Source organism: Prionailurus bengalensis, chromosome A1 (genome assembly GCF_016509475.1).
Source record: "Prionailurus bengalensis isolate Pbe53 chromosome A1, Fcat_Pben_1.1_paternal_pri, whole genome shotgun sequence".
Lineage (NCBI taxonomy): Eukaryota > Metazoa > Chordata > Mammalia > Carnivora > Felidae > Prionailurus > Prionailurus bengalensis.
In genome coordinates this window covers 78,957,935-78,976,812 of record NC_057343.1, presented here as the reverse complement: position 1 = coordinate 78,976,812, position 18,878 = coordinate 78,957,935, and the positions used below count along the sequence as shown (strand labels likewise).

Sequence of the window (18,878 nt, the reverse complement as noted above, 5' to 3'; positions counted from 1 at the left end):
CACCCAGGCACTCCAAAAAGAGACTCACTTTAGATGTAATGGCACACACAGGCTGAAGGTGAAAACATAGGAAAACATATTCCATCTAAAGAGTCACCAAAAGAGAGCAGAAATAGATATATTTATAGCAGATAAAATGCATGTGAAGTCAAACACTGTCAAAAAAGACAGAGAAGACATTATATGATGACAAAAGGGTCAATTCACCAGAAATACATAACAATGATAAATATGTATACACCTCATGTCAGAGCCCAAATACTTGAAAAAACTGCCATAATTTAAAGCAGAAATAGATCGTAATACAACAGTGGCAGGAGATTTCAAAAGCTCATGTGATGGTTCATTCTGTGTTCATTTGGATGGGCCATGGGGTTCCCAGATTAAACATGGTTTCCGGTTGTTTCTATCAAAGTGTTTCCAGATAAGATGAGAATTTTAAGTGGTGAACTCAGAAAGTAGATTGCCCTACCCAGTGTGGTTGGGCATCATCCAATCCACTAAGGTCCTGAAGAAAACAAAAGGCAGAAGGAGGAGGAATCTGTCCCTTTATCCATGCCTCACTGAGCTGGAACATTTCACTTCATCTTCCGCCCTTGGAGTAGGATTGATACCATAGTTCTCCTGCTTCTCAGGCTACAGGACTCAGAATGAATTACATCACAAGCTTTCTATCCTAGGCCTCTGGTTTGCAGAAAGCATACCATGGGACTTCTCAGCTTCTAAAATCACATGATCCAATTCCTGACAAAAAATTTCCTTTTCTTTCCTTAACCCTGACTAACATAGCCCATTTTCAATAATGACGAGAACAGCCAGACAGAAGATCAATAAATGAAGAGAGGACTTGAACACGACTGACCAATTCATCCTAACAGACATACACGGAACACTCTACCCAACAACGACAACATACACACCGTTCTCCAAGTGAATGCAGACATTCTCCAGGGTAGATGACGTATTAGGACATATTAGCCACAAAACAAGATGTAAAAATTTAAGAATATTGAAAAACAATTAAGAATATTGGTAGGCGATCATACCAGGTATCTTTTTTTTACCACAACAGAAAGAAACTAAATATCAGGAACAAGAGAATAAAGTGGAACATTCGTAGGTATGTGGAAAAAACACACTCCTAAAAAACAATGAGTCTAAGAAAACATCACAAAGGAAACTAGAAAATATCTTGAGACAAGTAAAAATGAGAACACAACATAGCAAACCTATGAGACACAGTAAATCAGTAGCAAGAAGGAAGTTTAGAGCAGTAAACACTGACATTCAAAAAGAAGAAAGACCTGAAATTAATAACCTAACTTTACACATGAAGGAACTGGAAAAGAAAGTGAGCCCAAAATTAGAAAGAAGGAAATAGTAAAGATTAGAACAGAAATAGATAAAATGGAGAATAGAAAAAAATACAGTGAATGAAACTAAGAGGGGAGCTTTGAAAAGATAGACAAAACTGAGAAATCCTTAGCTAGACTAAGAGAAAAATGACTCAAATAAGTCAGAAATGAAGAAGATATATGACAACTGAGGCCAAAGAAATAAAAAGATTTATAAGAGACTAGTATGAACAACTGTATGCCAACATTGGATAACCTAGTAGAAATGGATACATTCCTCAAATATACCAAATACACCAAAATATACCAAAAATACATCAAAAAATCTGAGCTGAACTATACCCAGTAAGGAGATCTAATCAGTAATCATAACTTCCCAACAAAGAAAAGCCCAGAACCAGATGGCATCACTGGAGAATTCTACCAAACATTTAAAGAAGAATTAATGCTAATCCTTCTCAAATTCTTCCAAAAAGTTGAAGAAGAAACACTTCCAATCTCATTTTATGATGCTAGGATTAACCTGATACCAAGACAAAGATACTACATGAAAAGAACACTACAGACCAATATCCATGGTAAATATTGATGAAAAATCCTCAACAAAATAGTAGCAAACTAAATTCAAAGCACATTAAAATCAATATATACCATGACCAAGTGGGATTTACTCCTGAGAAGCAGGAATATTTCAGTATTTGAAAATCTATTAATACAATACATCCCATTAATAGAACAAAGGGCAGTGACACCTGGGTAGCTCAGTCCATTAAGCATCCAACTTCAGCTCAGGTCATGATCTCACGGTCCGTGAGTTTGAGCCCCACATCAGGATTTGGCTGACACCTTAGAGCCTGGAGCCTGCTTCAGATTCTGTGTCTCTGTCTCTGTCTCTTCCCCTCCCCTCCTCATGCTCGCTCTCTCTCTCTCTCTCTCTCTCTCTCTCTCTCTCAAAAATAAATAAACATTAAAAAAAAACAAATTTAATAGAACAAAGGGCAAAATGTACATGACCATCTCAAATGACACGGAAAAAGCATCTGACAAAACTCAACACAATATCCTTCCATAATAAAAATGTTCAACAAGGTAGAAATAGGAGGAAATTATCATAATATTTTTTAAAAGCCATATATGAAAATGGCTAATATAGCCATATAGCTATAGCTAAAATAGCTAAAATAGCCATATATGGCTAACATCATACTCAATGGTGAAAAACTGAAAGCTTTTCCTGTAAGACCAGGAAGAAGGAAAGGATACCCATTCTTACCACTCTTATTCAACAACATACTGGAAGTCCTAGCCAAAGCAATTAGGCAAGAAAATCAAAAACATCCAAACTGGAAAGGAAGAAGTAAAATTATCTCTGTTCACAGGCAACATGCCCTTATATGTAGAAAATCCTAAAAACTCCACCTAAATAACTATTAGAATAAGCAAATACAGCGAATTTTCAGGATGCAAAATCAACACACAAAAATCAGTTGTGTTTCTGTATACCAGGAATGACAAATTTTTTTGAGTGAACAGTTTTAAAAGAAAATTAAGAAAACTATCCCATTTACAATAGCATCAAAAAGAATAAAATACTCAGGAATAAACTTTACCAAGGGAGTGAAAGATTTGTACTCCGGAAACTACAAAATATTGTTGAAAATGTTTAAAAAGCCATAAATAGGGGTGCCTGGGCGGCTCAGTCGATTGGGCATCTGACTTTGGCTCAGATCAAGATCTCACAGTTTATGGGTTCAAGCCCTGTGTCAGGCTTTGTGCTGCCAGCTCAGAGCCTGGAGCCTGCTTTGGATTCTGTGTTTCCCTCTCACTCTGTTCCTCCCCCACTCATGCTCGCTCTCTTTCTCTTTCTCTCTCTCTCAAAATTAAATAAAAATTTAAAAAAATTAAAAATAAAATAAAATAAAATAAAATGAAATAAAATAAAAAGACACAAATAAATAGAAAGACAACCCACGTTGATGGATTGGAAGACTTAGTATTATAAAATGCCCATACTTCCCAAAGTGATCTATAGATGTAATTCAATCTCTATTGAAATCTCAATGGCATTTTTTGCACAAATAAAAAAGTCTATCCTAAAATTTACGTAATGCCAAAGGACCCCATATAGTGAAAACAATCCTGACAAAGGACAAACTGGAAGTTTCATGCTTAGTCTCTTGAGCAAAGATGCTGGGAAAACTGAATGCCCACATACAAAAGAATGAAGTTGGATCCTTACTTTATACCACATACAAAAACCAACTCAAAATAGACTGAAGACCTAAGCATAAGCCTTGAAACTATAAAGCTCCCAGAAGAAAATACAGGAGATCAGCTTCATGGCACTGAATTGAGCAGTGGTATCTTGCCTATTCCACCAAAAACATAGACACCAGGAAGCAAAAATAAACAAATGAGACTAAAGCAAACTTTAAAATGCCTGTACAGCAAAGGAAGCAATCATCAGGGTGAAAAGGCAATCTAGAGAATAAGAGAAAATATTTGCAAAACCTATATATGGTAAGGGGTTAACATCCAAAATATTTAAAAATCTCCTACAACTCAACAAGAAAAACAATATTATTTAAAATGAGCAAAGATCATTTCCAAAGATGATATACGACCAACAAGTATATGGAAGGATGCTCAACATCACTAACACAAATCAAAACCACAACGAGTTATCACTTCACCTGAGTTATGATGGCCACTATCAAGAAAACAAAAACTAACAGGCTTTGGCAAGGATGTGGAGAAACTGGAACCCTTATGAACTGTTGGTAGGAATGTAAAATGATGCAGCATTATGGATGATAGTATGGAGATTCTCAGAAAAAATCATATTCCATTATAATAATATTCCATTATATATATATATACACACACACACACAAAAATGGATGTATATGACATGTATATGTCATGTATATGTATATATGGCATGTATATGACAAATGGATGAATCTTGAGGTCTTTAGGCTAAGTGAAGCAAGTCAGACAGAGGAAGACAAATACTGTACGGTCTCACTTATATGTTAAAACAAAATTTTAAAACAATCTTGTAGAAACAGAGAACAAATGGGGGTGGTCGGGGTGGGCAGTGGGAGCTGGGAAGTAGGGAGATGACTAGTGGTGGGCAAAGGTCAACTTCCAATTACAAAATGAATAAGTTCTGGGATGCCTGGGTGGCTCAATCTGTTAAACGGCTGACATCGGCTCAGGTCATGATCTCATGGTTTGTGGGTTCGAGCCCCATGTCAGGCTCTGTGCTGACAGCTTGGAGCCTGCTTCAGATTCTGTGTCTCCCTTCCACTCTGCCCCTCCCTGGCACTCCCTCTCTCTCTCTCTCTCTTTCTCTCAAAACATTAAACATTAAAACATTTTTAAAAATTGTAAAGTGAATAAGTTCTGTGATGTAACATACAGCATGGCGACTATGGTTAACCATGTTATGTTATATGTAAGTAATAAGTATAAACTGTAATATATAAGCAAGAGATGGATATTTAAAGTGCTCACCACACAGGCACATGCGAAACTGTAACTATGTAAGGTGATGGATGTGTTAACTACACTGAGGTAATCATTTTGCAATATATACTTGTATAGAGTCCCTTCCTTGGGCACCTTACATTTACAGTTATGTCAATTACATCTCCATAAAGCTGGAAAAAAATTAAAATAGGATTATCAGACAATTTAGTAATCCCACTTTGAGATATATGTCAAAAAGGAATCGAAAACAGGATGTCAAAGGGATATTTGTACACCCATATTCATCGCAGCATTATTCACAGTTGCTAAAAGGAGAAAGAAAGCGAACTGTCCGTTGATGGATGACTAGATAAGGAAAAGACAGTGCATACACACAATGGAATATTATTCAGCGTTGGGGGGAAAAAAGCAAGTCCCGTCATACGCTACAAAACGGACACTACGCTAAGTGAAAAAGGCAAAACAAAAAGATGAATAAGTACAGCATGCTTCCGTTTATATGAGGAATCTAAAGCAGCCAAACTCTGAGATGGAAAGTGGGGTGTGGTTGCAGGGGATGCCGGCAGGGGAGGGAAACTGGAAATTGTCATTCAAGGAGTATAAGATTCCAGTTGTGCAAAGGGAAAAACTAGAGACCTGTATGCTTAAAAATGATTGTGATGGTAAACTTTCTGTTAGGTGCGTTTTGCCACAATGAGAAAAAAAAAAGCTGGATAACAAAGAAAAAAAATCAAACTAAACTCTACCATAAATTCTTATAAATAGGAACGTTAGAAATTAATTCACCTAATTTTATACATGAGCTAAATGCGGATTAATTGTAATTCGCTTTTCAACTAAGCAGTCAGGTTACTTTGTAATGACTTACTTTTGTGAACTATTCCGGTTCCTTGTGTTTCTCTAATGGCTTAAAAATTATCTGTGATGAGGGTGTGTACCTAATACATATAATGTACTATTTGGGATTGGAACCTCTATACCAATTTATAGTCTCTAGGATACTTTATGAAGCTTGGGACATCGGACCTGCCTAGTTCTCTGGGATCTCTGTCATTCTCCATCATGTTCCAGGATTGCCAAGAGCACCCCCAATCACACCTGATGTCCTTTCAGTAACCTGGCATTGGACTCACCTGAGCCTCACCTGAGTTTATTTAAAAGAAATACATAGGGGTCCCTGGGTGGCCAGTCAGTTAAGCGTCCAACTTCAGCTCAGGTCATGATCTCACAGTTCGTGGGTTCGAGCCCTGCATCGGGCTCTGTGCTGACAGCTCAGAACCTGGAGCCGGCTTCGGATTCTTTATCTCCCTCTCTCTCTGCACCTCCCCTGCTCATGCTGTCTCTCTCTCTCTCAAAATTAAAAACAAATCTTCAATAAAAGAAATACATACATAAATTTTTGTTTTAATTTCCTCACCTATCCTGGGCTTTCACCCAAGATTCTGGTTTGTTTTCCTCGTGTAAGCTCATTGTCTTTGATGAAGAAGATGGGGACCAAAATTACAATGAGGAGACCCATCTTTACGTGACCTTTACTTTTTACATCATCAGTCCCTAGCAGAGGCGACCATGGCCTTGGCCTTCTTGCCCTACACACTGCGAAAATAAGCCTGTTTATGATCTCCAGCATTTTTTTTCAAACCTGCACTGGTGATGAGAGTTAGCCCTGACATTCTTCATGTGGGTTCACATTACTCTTTGTCGATTTGGGTGGACATTTGCTCCTTCTCCACCTCGTCGGCACGTGCTCACCAAATGTCACCTCACGGGTGGGCCCTCGAGAGTGATGTGCCGTTTCTACGTGACTTCTTTGGCTTCCCCATAATGACAGTGTGACTGCAGAGCCGTGAGGCTGCTTTGTGTCCCCCATGCCATCTACACCCCACCTGATCTTCCGGTCTCTGTCCCCGGGGCTCTTTCCTCCCAGCATCTCAAACCCCCCTGCCCTTGGGTCCACTATGCACCAGACTATCTCAACGTAGTACGGGATGGTGTGATCATTTTCTTCCAATGGTTTCACCAAGTTTCTGTCACCAACGAGCAGGCTCAGATCCCTCACAGCACTTCCTCCCAGGGTCCTGCCGCTCAGGAAGAGCTTCTTAATAAGCACCCCAACTTGTTCAAGGAACCCAGACGTGCGCAGAACAACACTTCAGCGGAAGTCCTAGCACACCGACGTCTCCTCCAGGCAGGATAACACGACCTGACCTTCAAAGAGCTCCTGTGCAGTGACAAATCCCAAGCTAAGCGGGTCCAAGCAGGTTTATCTCCCTGAACCCCACATTTGGCCCCAGAAGGCGGCCACTTTGTGGACTCCGTGTCACAGAAGAGGTCTAGAAAGGTTTTTCCCCGTATTCGTGGTGCCGGAGAAGTGAGAAGCAGACCTGGAATTCCAACATGCGCTGTCCACTTCAAGTTCACCTCCTCACTGACCATTTACAGTGCACTGAGCATTCACGCTTCATTTCACATGTACGCTGTATTGCACACTCAGCGTACCGCACACTCACCGTGTCGCACATTTATACTGTCCTGCATCCTCACCGTATGGCACACCTATGCTGTCCTGCACACTCGCCATGTCGCACACTTACACTGCACTGTAATTTCTTGCCCCAATGCCCCTTTTATCACCTACATTAGGAAAATTCTACTCATCATCCTTATGTGAATTCTCACGCGTGTGTAGCTTCAGCAAATAGCATGCTTCATTCCACTCCAGAAAACGGTGACTTGCTCCTTTCTACACACTAGAAAATGAACGCAGTAAGCTCAAACCTATATAAAATGCCTTTCGCAGTATTCCATTCTACTAAATTCCTCTGTTTCTTATGCCAAAGTTCTTTTGTCTTGCTCTTGCATTTAGTTTTAAATCACTGAAATGAATGTAAAGTTAATGACTCACTGTCCCAAATCATAAAGATAAAAGGCATATTAATAGACTTTTTAAAAGAAGATTTGAGAGCTCATGGAATGATTTCTACCCAGGGACTCTCGAACCACGTATAACTGAACTGCTTATAACCAAGAATCTAAATTAAAAAGAAAATGAGCACACCCAGAGAAGACTTTATCATTCTTAAAGGAATTATTTAATATTTCAAATGTGTTCATTAAAGGCATACAGTGCCACATGCTAGCGGCTGTAACCCAAGTTCATTTTTAAAACACTAATTCTAGTAATAGTAAAAAAGAAGGCATTCAACACTTCAGTTGTAGAAAAGGAATATATTCAAATGCCTATTTTTATGTGTAATTCAATTTAGCTTATGAGAATTTGAACATCAAACTCACCTTTATACCTACCTTCAAACATTATTTTTTGTAACCAAAAACGTCCTCCGCGATTTTGAGGGACACAACTGACTTACTTTACTTACATTACTTTAATAGTGATGCCGTCTATCATAGGAATCACGTGTGGGTAAAGGAGAAGCATAAAAAAACTTAAGAAATGAATATAAGCTATCAAGCATTTGAATGAAATACGGGCTCTGCCTTCATGTTTTTTCCTCTTAAAATTCAGCTACAACTGAATTACAACTTAAAAATAAGCTACAACTCATTTTTTACATGTCCTTTTTGGGGGGATGATGATGATTTACCAAACTCAGGTTCCACGTAAATTACACTGAACGTGACCTTCAGGCCCCACCGTTTCTCCTCATCGACTCAGCAGACATCTTCCGGAAGGGGAAGATAGCAAGTATTTGAGGCTACGAGGACCACGAGGTCCCGGTGGGTCACACATGCTCTGCCGTGCTGTGCTGTGCTGCGTGGCTTCTCCTGTCCTTTAAAAATGTAAACACCACATGTAGCTTCCAGGCTACAACACAACACAAAGAAGTCACAGGTCACTCCTGCCCCCAGCCTCCAGTGTGTTGCCATTGGCTGCTGACGGTTTTCCGTGGGGCACTTGTCGTCAAAGAAGCCAAAAACAAAAAAATGTTTTTCTCTTAAAAAGAAAGAGCCAGGGGCGCCTGGGTGGCGCAGTCGGTTAAGCGTCCGACTTCAGCCAGGTCACGATCTCGCGGTCCATGAGTTCGAGCCCCGCGTCAGGCTCTGGGCTGATGGCTCGGAGCCTGGAGCCTGTTTCCGATTCTGTGTCTCCTTCTCTCTCTGCCCCTCCCCCGTTCATGCTCTGTCTCTCTCTGTCCCAAAAATAAATAAACGTTGAAAAAAAAAATTTAAAAAAAAAAAAAAAGAAAGAGCCAGATTTTTGCCTAGTGATAAGAGCACAGAATTAATAACCAGACCTTTATGCAAGTCCTGATCTATCCTGAGCTAGCAGGTGTGATTCTGAATACATTACTCCATCGTCTCTCTAGGTTTCTTTTCCTTATCTGTAACATAAGGGGATGATTTTCACTGGAGGGAGAAGGACACAGTGGGAGAGATCCGTGGGGTAGGGTCTGGGCTGGTGGCAGAGAGGAGAGGCACGGTGAAGTGAGACGGACTCCACGTGGATGAAACACACACAGCGGTCAGTGCTGGAGTCTCCAAAAGGCATTTCCAGGGCTCTGAGTCACCTGCCTTTTGCAGGGATTCTATGCATTCATGTAACACCTACCAAGCCACACGCGAACACAGAGACACTCGAGGAAGGAGAGCGGAAGTCAGGCATTCAAACACAGCAGGCAGCACTACGGACAGGCACAAGCCGTGCATGGAGTCGGAAGGGACATCTATGGGGTGTGGGTATTCCAGGAAGATGCTATGGATCTGACCCCAGCTGGACAGAGTGAGAAGCAGGTTCGCGGCACACAGAATGAATAAAGTCTGCGCATTCGGAACTGCTGAATTCTGGGTGGGGGCCGACAGGCAACTCCGTGCCGTCCAAGGTAGCAGACATGAGTCGGGACCGTGGGGAGGCCAGAGGGTGGACGGGACGGGGTCAGGAGCCACACAGGCTGTGTGCAGAGCGGCACGGGCTCGGTGCCGTGGGTAATGGGAAATCACCGAAGCCTTTTCAGCCACAGGCCTCCTGGCCAAATTGGCATTTCAGATAAATCACTCTGGCATCTGTGATCGGATCTGAGGGCACAGCCTAGCCCAGCAAGTTGAATTAGGAACTCAGCCCTCAGCCCCACAAGGAGATGAAGACTTGACCAAGCATAGCCGGTAAAGGTCAGAACAAAGAAGGCTCCTCTCAGCAGTGTTTGCAAGATCAACCTTGAGGACCTGGGGACCAAGAGAAGCAGGAAGCAGGGGTCGAGGAGGTGGGAAGGGCGGGTGAAGAGTGCTGCAGAGGCGGCTTCCGATGCTGGGGCAGGGGAGAGAGGGGCAGGAATAAGGGAGGTGACCTGGAGAGAGGAAGAGACATTCCGAGCTCTGCTTGAAGTCAGACAGGCAGGCATGGGGCCTCCAGGTAAGGGGCCCTGCAGGCAGATTTGGGCCTTAGAAGCACCCAAAGAGGAAGCCGTGGAGGTGCAGGTCTGGAGCTGGGGCTGGGCCACATGCAAGCAGAGAACGTGACAGGGAGGAGAGGAGAAACAGGGCCCACAGGGAGAGCCAGCTGGAGGAGATTCAAGGGAAGAAAGGCCACGGAAGGAGACAAAGGAGCCAGGAGCTGCTAGGGGTGAGAGGTCTGCTGTCCACGCTGTTCAGCAGCAAGGATGAGGGCGGGGGACCGTCTCTCTAGCAGGGTCTGAGAGGAAGCCGCACTGCAAGGGGCTGAGCAACCCTAATGAAGGGGGGTGGTCTAGACAACTCTATCCCGGCTTCCTCCATATCCAGGGACACAAGTGCACTGCAGGAATTATAAAGACCGGGTCATTTAAAATCGTTCTTGTTAACACAATCATACAGAAAGAATTGCAACCCAGCAGAGAATACAAATCAGCTTGATGTGACGGTGCCACTTGAAATTTACCATCTATTAGAAAACGGCAACCCTTTGTCTACGCGCACGTTTAGTTACAGGCGGATAATGTGAAGCGAAACTTCCTGAGACCCTCCTGATTTACTGTCAGGTCTTCCCAGTTACTGTAATCAAACGGGAGAATAACCAAGTTATCTGTGCACACTACTATCTGTGTTGGGAAAGCCAGGTAATTCTAGCTGGTGGGAGCTGGCAAAATGTGAACTCCCGAGCGCCCTCTGCACAGAGCTTCTAAAATGCAGTGTTCACGGAAATCACTCAGGGTTGGCTGAAGGGACAGTCCTGTGTCCCACCCAGATTCTCGTGGGTTCAGGAAACCCACTCTTACCAGGCTCCTCCAGGGGACCTAGATCAGGCAGCCCAGGCAGCACATACTTAGTCCCTGGAGATGTGCGACCTTCTTTCCTAGGTCAAGTGCCTGTGTACTTGAGTGACTGCCCATTCTCAGGAAATATCACAACAAAAATGTTAATGAATTTGTATCACTTTCCATGGGCTAAAACTCATCAGCATATTTCCCTGAAAAAAGAAAGTCGCTGCTTCAAGAAAGAGGCCAGTGAGTCCAAGTGCCTGATTTCAGTGAATGCATTAGTTTGATATTCTAGAAGCATAGCCTGAATCCATACTGAGGGTCCCATCCCAGGCTGGAGATTGCAAGAGCACGGCTGGAAACAGACTTGAGACAGAACAGAATGTGATAATCACCCACCACAGGGAAGTTCTGGAAGAGCCCTGAATTTTGCCTGGGTGGGTCTACAGAAGGAGAAGGAACAGAATTCAGTGACAGGAAATTGGGAATGTGGAATGAGTGACCATGTCCACTCTCACCTTCCAGGGGCGGCTGAGAGGATTGGAAGAGAACCCAGGTGGGAAAACAACTTAGAAATGGCCCCAGTGTTGCTTCTCAAGTTCTAACGGTAAAGACGCTTGACTTCCTATGACTGCTTCCTCGCCTCGGTGCACCCTGTGTGAAAAGCATCTTTTTTTTATTACCTGGCCTTTTTTTTTAATCCATAAAGGTAAATTACATATGCATTTCTAAATGAAATAAGTAATTTTCATTTAAAGGTCTCCTGTTCCCTTGACAGCCTCACCCTTTGCTCTGCAAAACTCTTCCAGAGTGATGTGTTATTCCTAGTACAGAAAGGAACAGAACAGCGGAATGGCCAGAAGGCTTGGAGAAAAGGGACAACAGGAGAAAAGGGTGAGGATAGAAGAGATCAGTCACTGCTATTAAAATGCACCATCTCAGGACCTCGTCAAGATAAAAAGCTTCTGCACAGCGAAGGAAACAATCGGCAAAACTAAAAGCAACTGACAGAATGGGAGAAGATATTTGCCAACGACATATCAGATGAAGGGTTAGTATCCAAAATCTATAAAGAACTTATCAAGCTCAACACCCAAAAAAACAGTCCAGTGAAGAAATGGGCAAAAGACATGAATAGACACTTCTCCAAAGAAGACATCCAGATGGCTAATAGACACATGAAGAAATGTTAACATCACTGGACGCTGCTGTTTGGTAGAAAGACGAAGTCCCAGTAACCTTTCCAAGACCTAGCTCTCTGACCTTGAAAAAATGACCTAAGTCCTCTGAGTCCTGTGCCCTGGTGAGAAGATCCCAAAAAGGCAGGTACATGTTTGAGGTGCTCAACTCACCACAGGTCAAATATAAAGAAGTATCATTTTCAAACATCCTGGTTCCAATGAAATATATTTTCTCACTTAGGCAAATGTTTTAACACATTACACGACCCGCAAGTTATGTACACACATACACATATACATGATCGCAAATGCAGTGTATATCATGGTTTGACTCCACACGTTTTATCTCCTGATTGCTTAACGGGGAGGAAATGCTTCTTTTCTTCAAGAACGTTCATGATCTGCAGTGAGCTCACATTTGCCGGGCAATCTTCTTTATCTGCAGGAGTACTGACTTATCCACAGATCCTATTAATGGCCTGGAGCTTGTATGTTGAAGCATTCTCAGATCAGAGGGTATGGGGGGGGGGGCGTATTTAAAGTATTATTTCACATGCAAAATAAAACACTTTAGTTTTTTTAGTATGCACTGAACAAATTTCATTCCCCCAGTTCTCAAAGGACACAGATAAACAGAAACATAGCTTTATGCCTTCTAGATGAAATCATATTGATTAAACTTAATTCTCCTTTGGTAAGTAAATATCACACTCTGGATGATTTTTACAGCAAGTAACATCACAGGGGGGCGTATTAACACTATCGCGAAAGCAATGCCATATATTCTGGTTTCCAAAAAGTCTATCACACATAAACCTCCTCTGCTCACACAGGTTGGTTACACGGGGCAAGGGGCCATAGCTGTTAGTTAGCTACACTACACAGGCTTGCGTAATTTCAATAAACTAAACAGCTTCAAACAGACAAATTGTTCTGGAGGACCCTTAACCCACGGTTGCCAAATTACCTTCAAAGCCTTTTAAAATACCAAGAGCGAAATGTAATTTATTCTGGCAGCTACGCAGTGATCCCCTAGATAGGAAACCTGATGGCCCAAGAGGTCTGCTCTTTCCCTGGCCTCAGTCATGTGGCTTCGGTTTGGGGAGCTCCGCGGTGACTCTGGGGTCTCTTGTTGTTAGTCTCCCTTCGAAGTGTAAGTCACCAGGAGATGCATGGATGGACTGCATCCCCAAGAACCCAGGGCAAACTTGAGCGAGGCATATTAACCCTCATCGGAACAGAGACCCCAAACATTTCACCAGATCTTCAAAGCAAGCCAGGACTGAAACAGGAGAGCGCGCCCCGGAGCTTCTGCGCTGGGCAGGATGGAGATCGCCTGTTCTCCAGCCTTGCTGCTCAAGGACTCTCCTCCCGCCGGTTCAGAGCCGCTAAGTTTTACTCGGCCCTGCTTAGCAAAAGCCAACCCCTTCTCCTCCAGGGGCGAAATAATTCTACCAGGTGGCAAAGGATGGACACACAATTTACACGTATTGGCTCACTCCCCAAACAGAGAGCTGAAACGAGCGAGTGGCTCCAGCTTTTCAGTGTGACACAGATACGCCCGGAGAACTTGATGAAGATCACCCCCATTACCTGTCGGGGGCGTACAAGGCACCGGCCAAACCCAGCACTTGCACCCAGCCTGTGGGTCCTCCCCAGCCCCGGGGAGGTGGGCGGCGCCCGCGGGAGCGGGGGCCAAGAAGAGCCCCGGATGGGTACCACCGCTGCCCCGCCACTTGGCCCGGGCCCTCCCAGACAATGGGGCGGACGCTGTCCGGCGGGGGTCGCGGCCAGGGGTCAGTGGGATCAGTGGGAGAGGCGACGGCCAGGGAGCCCTCCTTCACCCCTACATCTTTGTTCTCTCAAGTAGTGGCCCCTTCTCATCCCCAAAGAGAAGAGGAGGACGGCCCCCTGCTGCCTTCCGGGGAGGAGTGGGGGTCCCCTAGGTGCCCGCGCCGCTGCCCTCACCTCCCGCCGCAACCACAGGCTTCCAGGTCCCTGCAAACTGCCAGTTTCGCCTCCTCTCCTGGGCTACGTCCAGAGTTGGGAGGCTTCCGCGGTCACACACCTCCCCGCGTCCCCTTCCCCGGAAAGGACCGCCAACCTCCTCTCCACGCCCCCCTCTCCACGCCGGCTCTCGGGCCGGGCACCCCGCGACCTCGGCGCGAGCACCCCCGCGCCCTCCCGGAGTCGCCACCGGCGCCTCAGGGCAGGGGTGCCTCTGCGCCTCGCCGGCCTCCAGACCCGGACGAGGCTGCTCGGCCAACCGCCCCGCGGCGGGGACCGCGCCCCGCGCCCCGAGCCCCGCCGCCGCCCCGCCGCCGCCCCGCCGCCGTCCTACCTGCCGAGAAAGGTCCGCGAGAGACGCGTGCAGCCGGGGGCGCGAACGCGGGATCAGCTCCGGGCGCGGCGCGAACGCGGGGATCCGCTCCGGGCGCGGCGCTGCGCGTGTGCGCCGGGCGCGCGTGCGGCGGGTGCGCGGGGCCCCTGCGCCCAGGGCCGCGGCGCGCTCGGGGCGGGCGCGGTGCGCGCAGCCGGGCCGGCGGGAGGCTGGCCGCGGCCGCTCGGAGCCCGCCTCCGGGACCCGCGGCCGCCCTCGCCCCTCCCCGCGCGCCCCGCCGGCCGCGGGGCTAGGCTCCAGGCCCCGGGCGGGGGCGGGAGGGTGGGGGCGCCGCCTGCCCCGCTCCCGCCGCGGCCCCTCGGCTCCCGCCTCCCTCCGCTCCCGCCGGGGTGGTCGCCCGGGGCTCCGGCCGCCCTGCTGCCCACGCTCTCCCGCGCCGAGACCGCGCCTCTCTCCGCTCCTCCGATACCCCCCTCCGGCTTCTCCCTCCCCTCGCTTTCCTGACAGGCTAAGAATGGGGCTCCCGCGTCCAACTTTTCCTTCCCGACTCCAGCAAGAGGACTGGGCACTGGAGGGGAAGGAGGTGGCCCCGGCGTGGGTCTCCTGCGCCGTGACCCAGAGTTGTGACCTGGGGCGGGCATCCTCCTCCCCACACCCCCGGACAGTCCGACCAGAACAAAGGCCATCGCGGGGACTGTGGCAGTTATCAGTAGATGAGATGAGATGATACAGAGGCCATATGGAGCCTTGAGATTCCCCTGAATTCTCGAAAATAGGAATTTCAGGTGGGACAAGATAATCATGGGCAAGGTCAAGGCTCTCTCTGGGCATCTGGTCTCTGTTATAATTTTCATGACAGAGTAGAAGACGTGCCCACCCACCCCCACCCCCAAATTTTGTTCCTGCTTGGCCCTGTAAACAGTCCGCATTTCGCCAAGAGAACTCTAGGCTGTCTTAATTCTGAAGTTAATGTGGTGCATGCGTCTGCACACAAACACGCACACACACATGCACACACTATAGTATATAGTCGCAAAGGGCCTTGTATATAACACATAACTTTATTCAAATGACTTTATAATATTAATTATTCAGAATATTCTTATCCAAAATACGTGATACATGAATATGTAAAAAACAGTATGGCGTTCAGAAAATTTCCTACTTACGTGGTGTTAGCCCCTGCATGTTCGGGAGTGGATTAAAGGACGATTCTGAGATACCGTCGTGATGTTCACTTAGATTTCATATTTTTCCATGCTCTGAGATAAATTTTGTGAATTTTAAGGGGTCTTAAGGATCGATTGAGTTACCCTCTATGCTATGACATGACGTATATGAAGGTGTTTTCCACACGTAATGTGACAAGAATGTAGTCCCAACTCAGATTTCATTCTCACAAAAATAATTTACAGAATCAGTGAGTTTATGAAAGCAATTCAACCATGGCACTAAGGATAATATGGACTAGTAAGAATGATTCTGAATTAAAAGTAAAATAAATACTTCAGCACATAATGGTTTTCTTGGCATTTTATACACTGGCACCAAGAAATAGCAAATGTGCTGTGAGGAATATTACCCATTTCCATACTTATTGTGTGGCATTTTATCTGAAACCATTCTGTTTCTCTCTATATTGTTAAATTTCTTTTTTTTTAAGTTTATTTATTTTGAGGGGGGGTGGTGGAGGGACAGAAAGAATCCCAAGCAGGCTCTCAATGTCAGTGAAAAGCCCAAATCGGGACTCAGTCCCAGGAACCATGAGGTCATGACCCGAGCTGAAACCAAGAGTTGGTCCCTTAACCACTGAGCCACCCAGGGGCCCCTATATTGCAAGATTTCTACAGTAGGAGAAACTTGCACAAATTTATCAAAAGTTAGTTCTGGTAGCCAGCACCCAAGACTATAAAATCAAACAAGAGATGCCAGTTAATATACTAAAGTGGATTCAACAGGACAGTTTATGTTTTATAACACTAAGGTGCTTATCCTTCTCAAATATAGGTTATATATTTGATAAGTGTTTATATCTGTTATATATCTAAGTTTCTATCTTAGTACCTTATGAGAAAAAAGTGTGAGAGAAATATATAAAGAAAACCCATTGATCACAAACAATATCGTATTTGTATTCTAACTATTCCCATCACACTCTGCCTCATCAGTCACCACAGTGGCTTCAAATACACAACTGACTTTGATAAGGTTTTAAAAAATGATTCTGCTTTCCAAGCATAAAGGCAATATATTATTAAGAACGTCAATATTGGTTCAGTTCCCGAAGGTAATTTTCCTCTGTAAAGTGAGATACAAATGCTGGTCTGCCGTTGGCGAGCCCTCTGTTTACATGGAGACATCGGATTCTGAAATAGTAATTATTTCTCTCTTGCAGAAACGGGCATGATCCAGCTCGGCAACCCCCTGAGGGACAGGCTAGTAAAAGAAGAATGTCTTAAATAGAAACCCCAGAGAACCTGGCTACTTGCACGTCTTGACTTAAAGTTTTTGTCACTTTTCAGAACATCAATTACTGAGTCTCATCCCATGGAAAAGTGTGTGCAGTGACTTCTTTGTACTTTACTACACTCCTAATCTGTCCTCTAATAGACCGTTCTCAAACTGGAAATTTAAGCACAGAAATAATTTGCTAATTCTTAGTAGTTTGGGGCACAGAGACACGCATTCCCAATAAAACAACATGCCCACATTAGTCATGTCCCTACAAGCATTGGTAGGAGTCAACAAATGGAGAATGTCGTGTGTATTACCTGGAAACAGCGTTTTCTATGTCATTGCACAGTTACACACTGCAGGGATTACCCTGCTTTACAATTTGTATGAAAGTCTGGTTTCTCTATTTGCTATGGACTGAATGTTTGTGTACTCCCAACATTTGTATGTTGAAATCTTAACCTCAGTGTGATGGCGTTAGAAGGAGGGGGACTTCAGGAGGTGATCAAGTCATGAGATGGAGCCCCCTTCAAGGGGATTGGTGTCCTTATGAGAAGACACAGTGAGCTTGCTTGTCAGCTCTCTGCCCCATGGGGACACAATGAGAAGACAGTCTCCTGCAACCCAGAGGAGGGTCTTCCCCAGGAACCCTCATGCCAGACCCTGATGTCAGACCGCCAGCTTCCATAAGTTTGTGTTGTTGATGAGCCACCCAGCCTGTGGTCATTTGTCATAGCGACCCAAACTAAGACACCGTCTTATCCATTATTTGGGGGGGGGGGGTCGCAATCCCCAGCCATAACCACGAACTTCCGTATTTCTTCGTGCAGACCTGTCGGTTTTCATGTCGCGTATTTAGAATTTCTGTTTTCAGTGCATAATGTGTCGAATTGTCACATACTCCTAAGGAACTGACCCCTTTATCATTTGGAAACAATCTGCTTTATCCCTCAGAATATTCCTTGAGATGAAATTTACTTTTTCTTATACTGATACAGCCACCCAGCTTTCTTTTGATTAGTGTCAGCGCCATATCTCATTTCATCTTTTCACCTTTAAACTATTTGTAGCTTTATATGTAAAGTGTGATCCTGTTGGAGGTGGGCGTCAAGAGGATGTGACCACCAGTTGACCTGTGACTTGGCCCCGGGGCGATCAGAGGCCCCCACACCCTCCCCTGTACTTGGAATGTATGTTCTGTCTTCACAGACGCAGCCCCTGAGCAGCATTGTGCTGTGAAGATGATAGGGATGGTTCCCGTGCCTGCATGCCAGGTAAGCCTCTATATAAACTTTAAGATCCTGGTAGGGAGATGGAGAAACCTACTGATTTTGCCACAGCCCAAGACAAGCCTCCAAGGTAAAGTTTCACGCATTAAAACTTCTACCTTCCCATCTGGAACAGCCGGCCTCTTCCTTCTGTCTTTCCTTGCCCTCTGGGTATGGGAGCCAGTTCCAGATTTTACCAGAGAGGCTTCCGTGTTTGTAAACCAACAGATTCTTGTAAAAACCATATCATTAGGTCTTGGTTTTTTGTTGGTTTTTTTTTCAATCCAATGTTACAATCTCCGCTTTTTAATCAGACAGTTGGCACAATTCACATTGATCTCAGGTGGACATAAAGTATGAGAATTTTACATCAGGATTCTTCCACATAGTCCATAGATGGACTAAAGTCTCAGGGCACAGGAATAGGGCTATGGCTTAAAGCCTGCCTACATGTGATTTGCCCATCCAATTAGGAGGTGTAAAGACAGTAATTTCACTCAGTGTAAATCTCCTGTGGAAAAGTCTATCTGTATAATATGTGCATTGCTACACAAAAGGATCTTTACCTAGAAACATATGCAAATCAGGGGCGC

The 18,878-nt window shown here is 44.9% G+C and overlaps 1 protein-coding gene across 1 annotated transcript in view; it reads right to left on the bottom strand.

Moving 5' to 3' along the window:
- The window catches only part of MYO16 (myosin XVI), a 609,750-nt gene extending 595,085 nt beyond the window's left edge, over positions 1–14,665 (bottom strand). The window contains 1 exon segment of the mRNA XM_043582911.1: positions 14,564–14,665. The gene's annotated coding sequence lies outside the window, so the exon portion shown is untranslated.
- Positions 14,666–18,878: the final 4,213 nt, after the last annotated feature.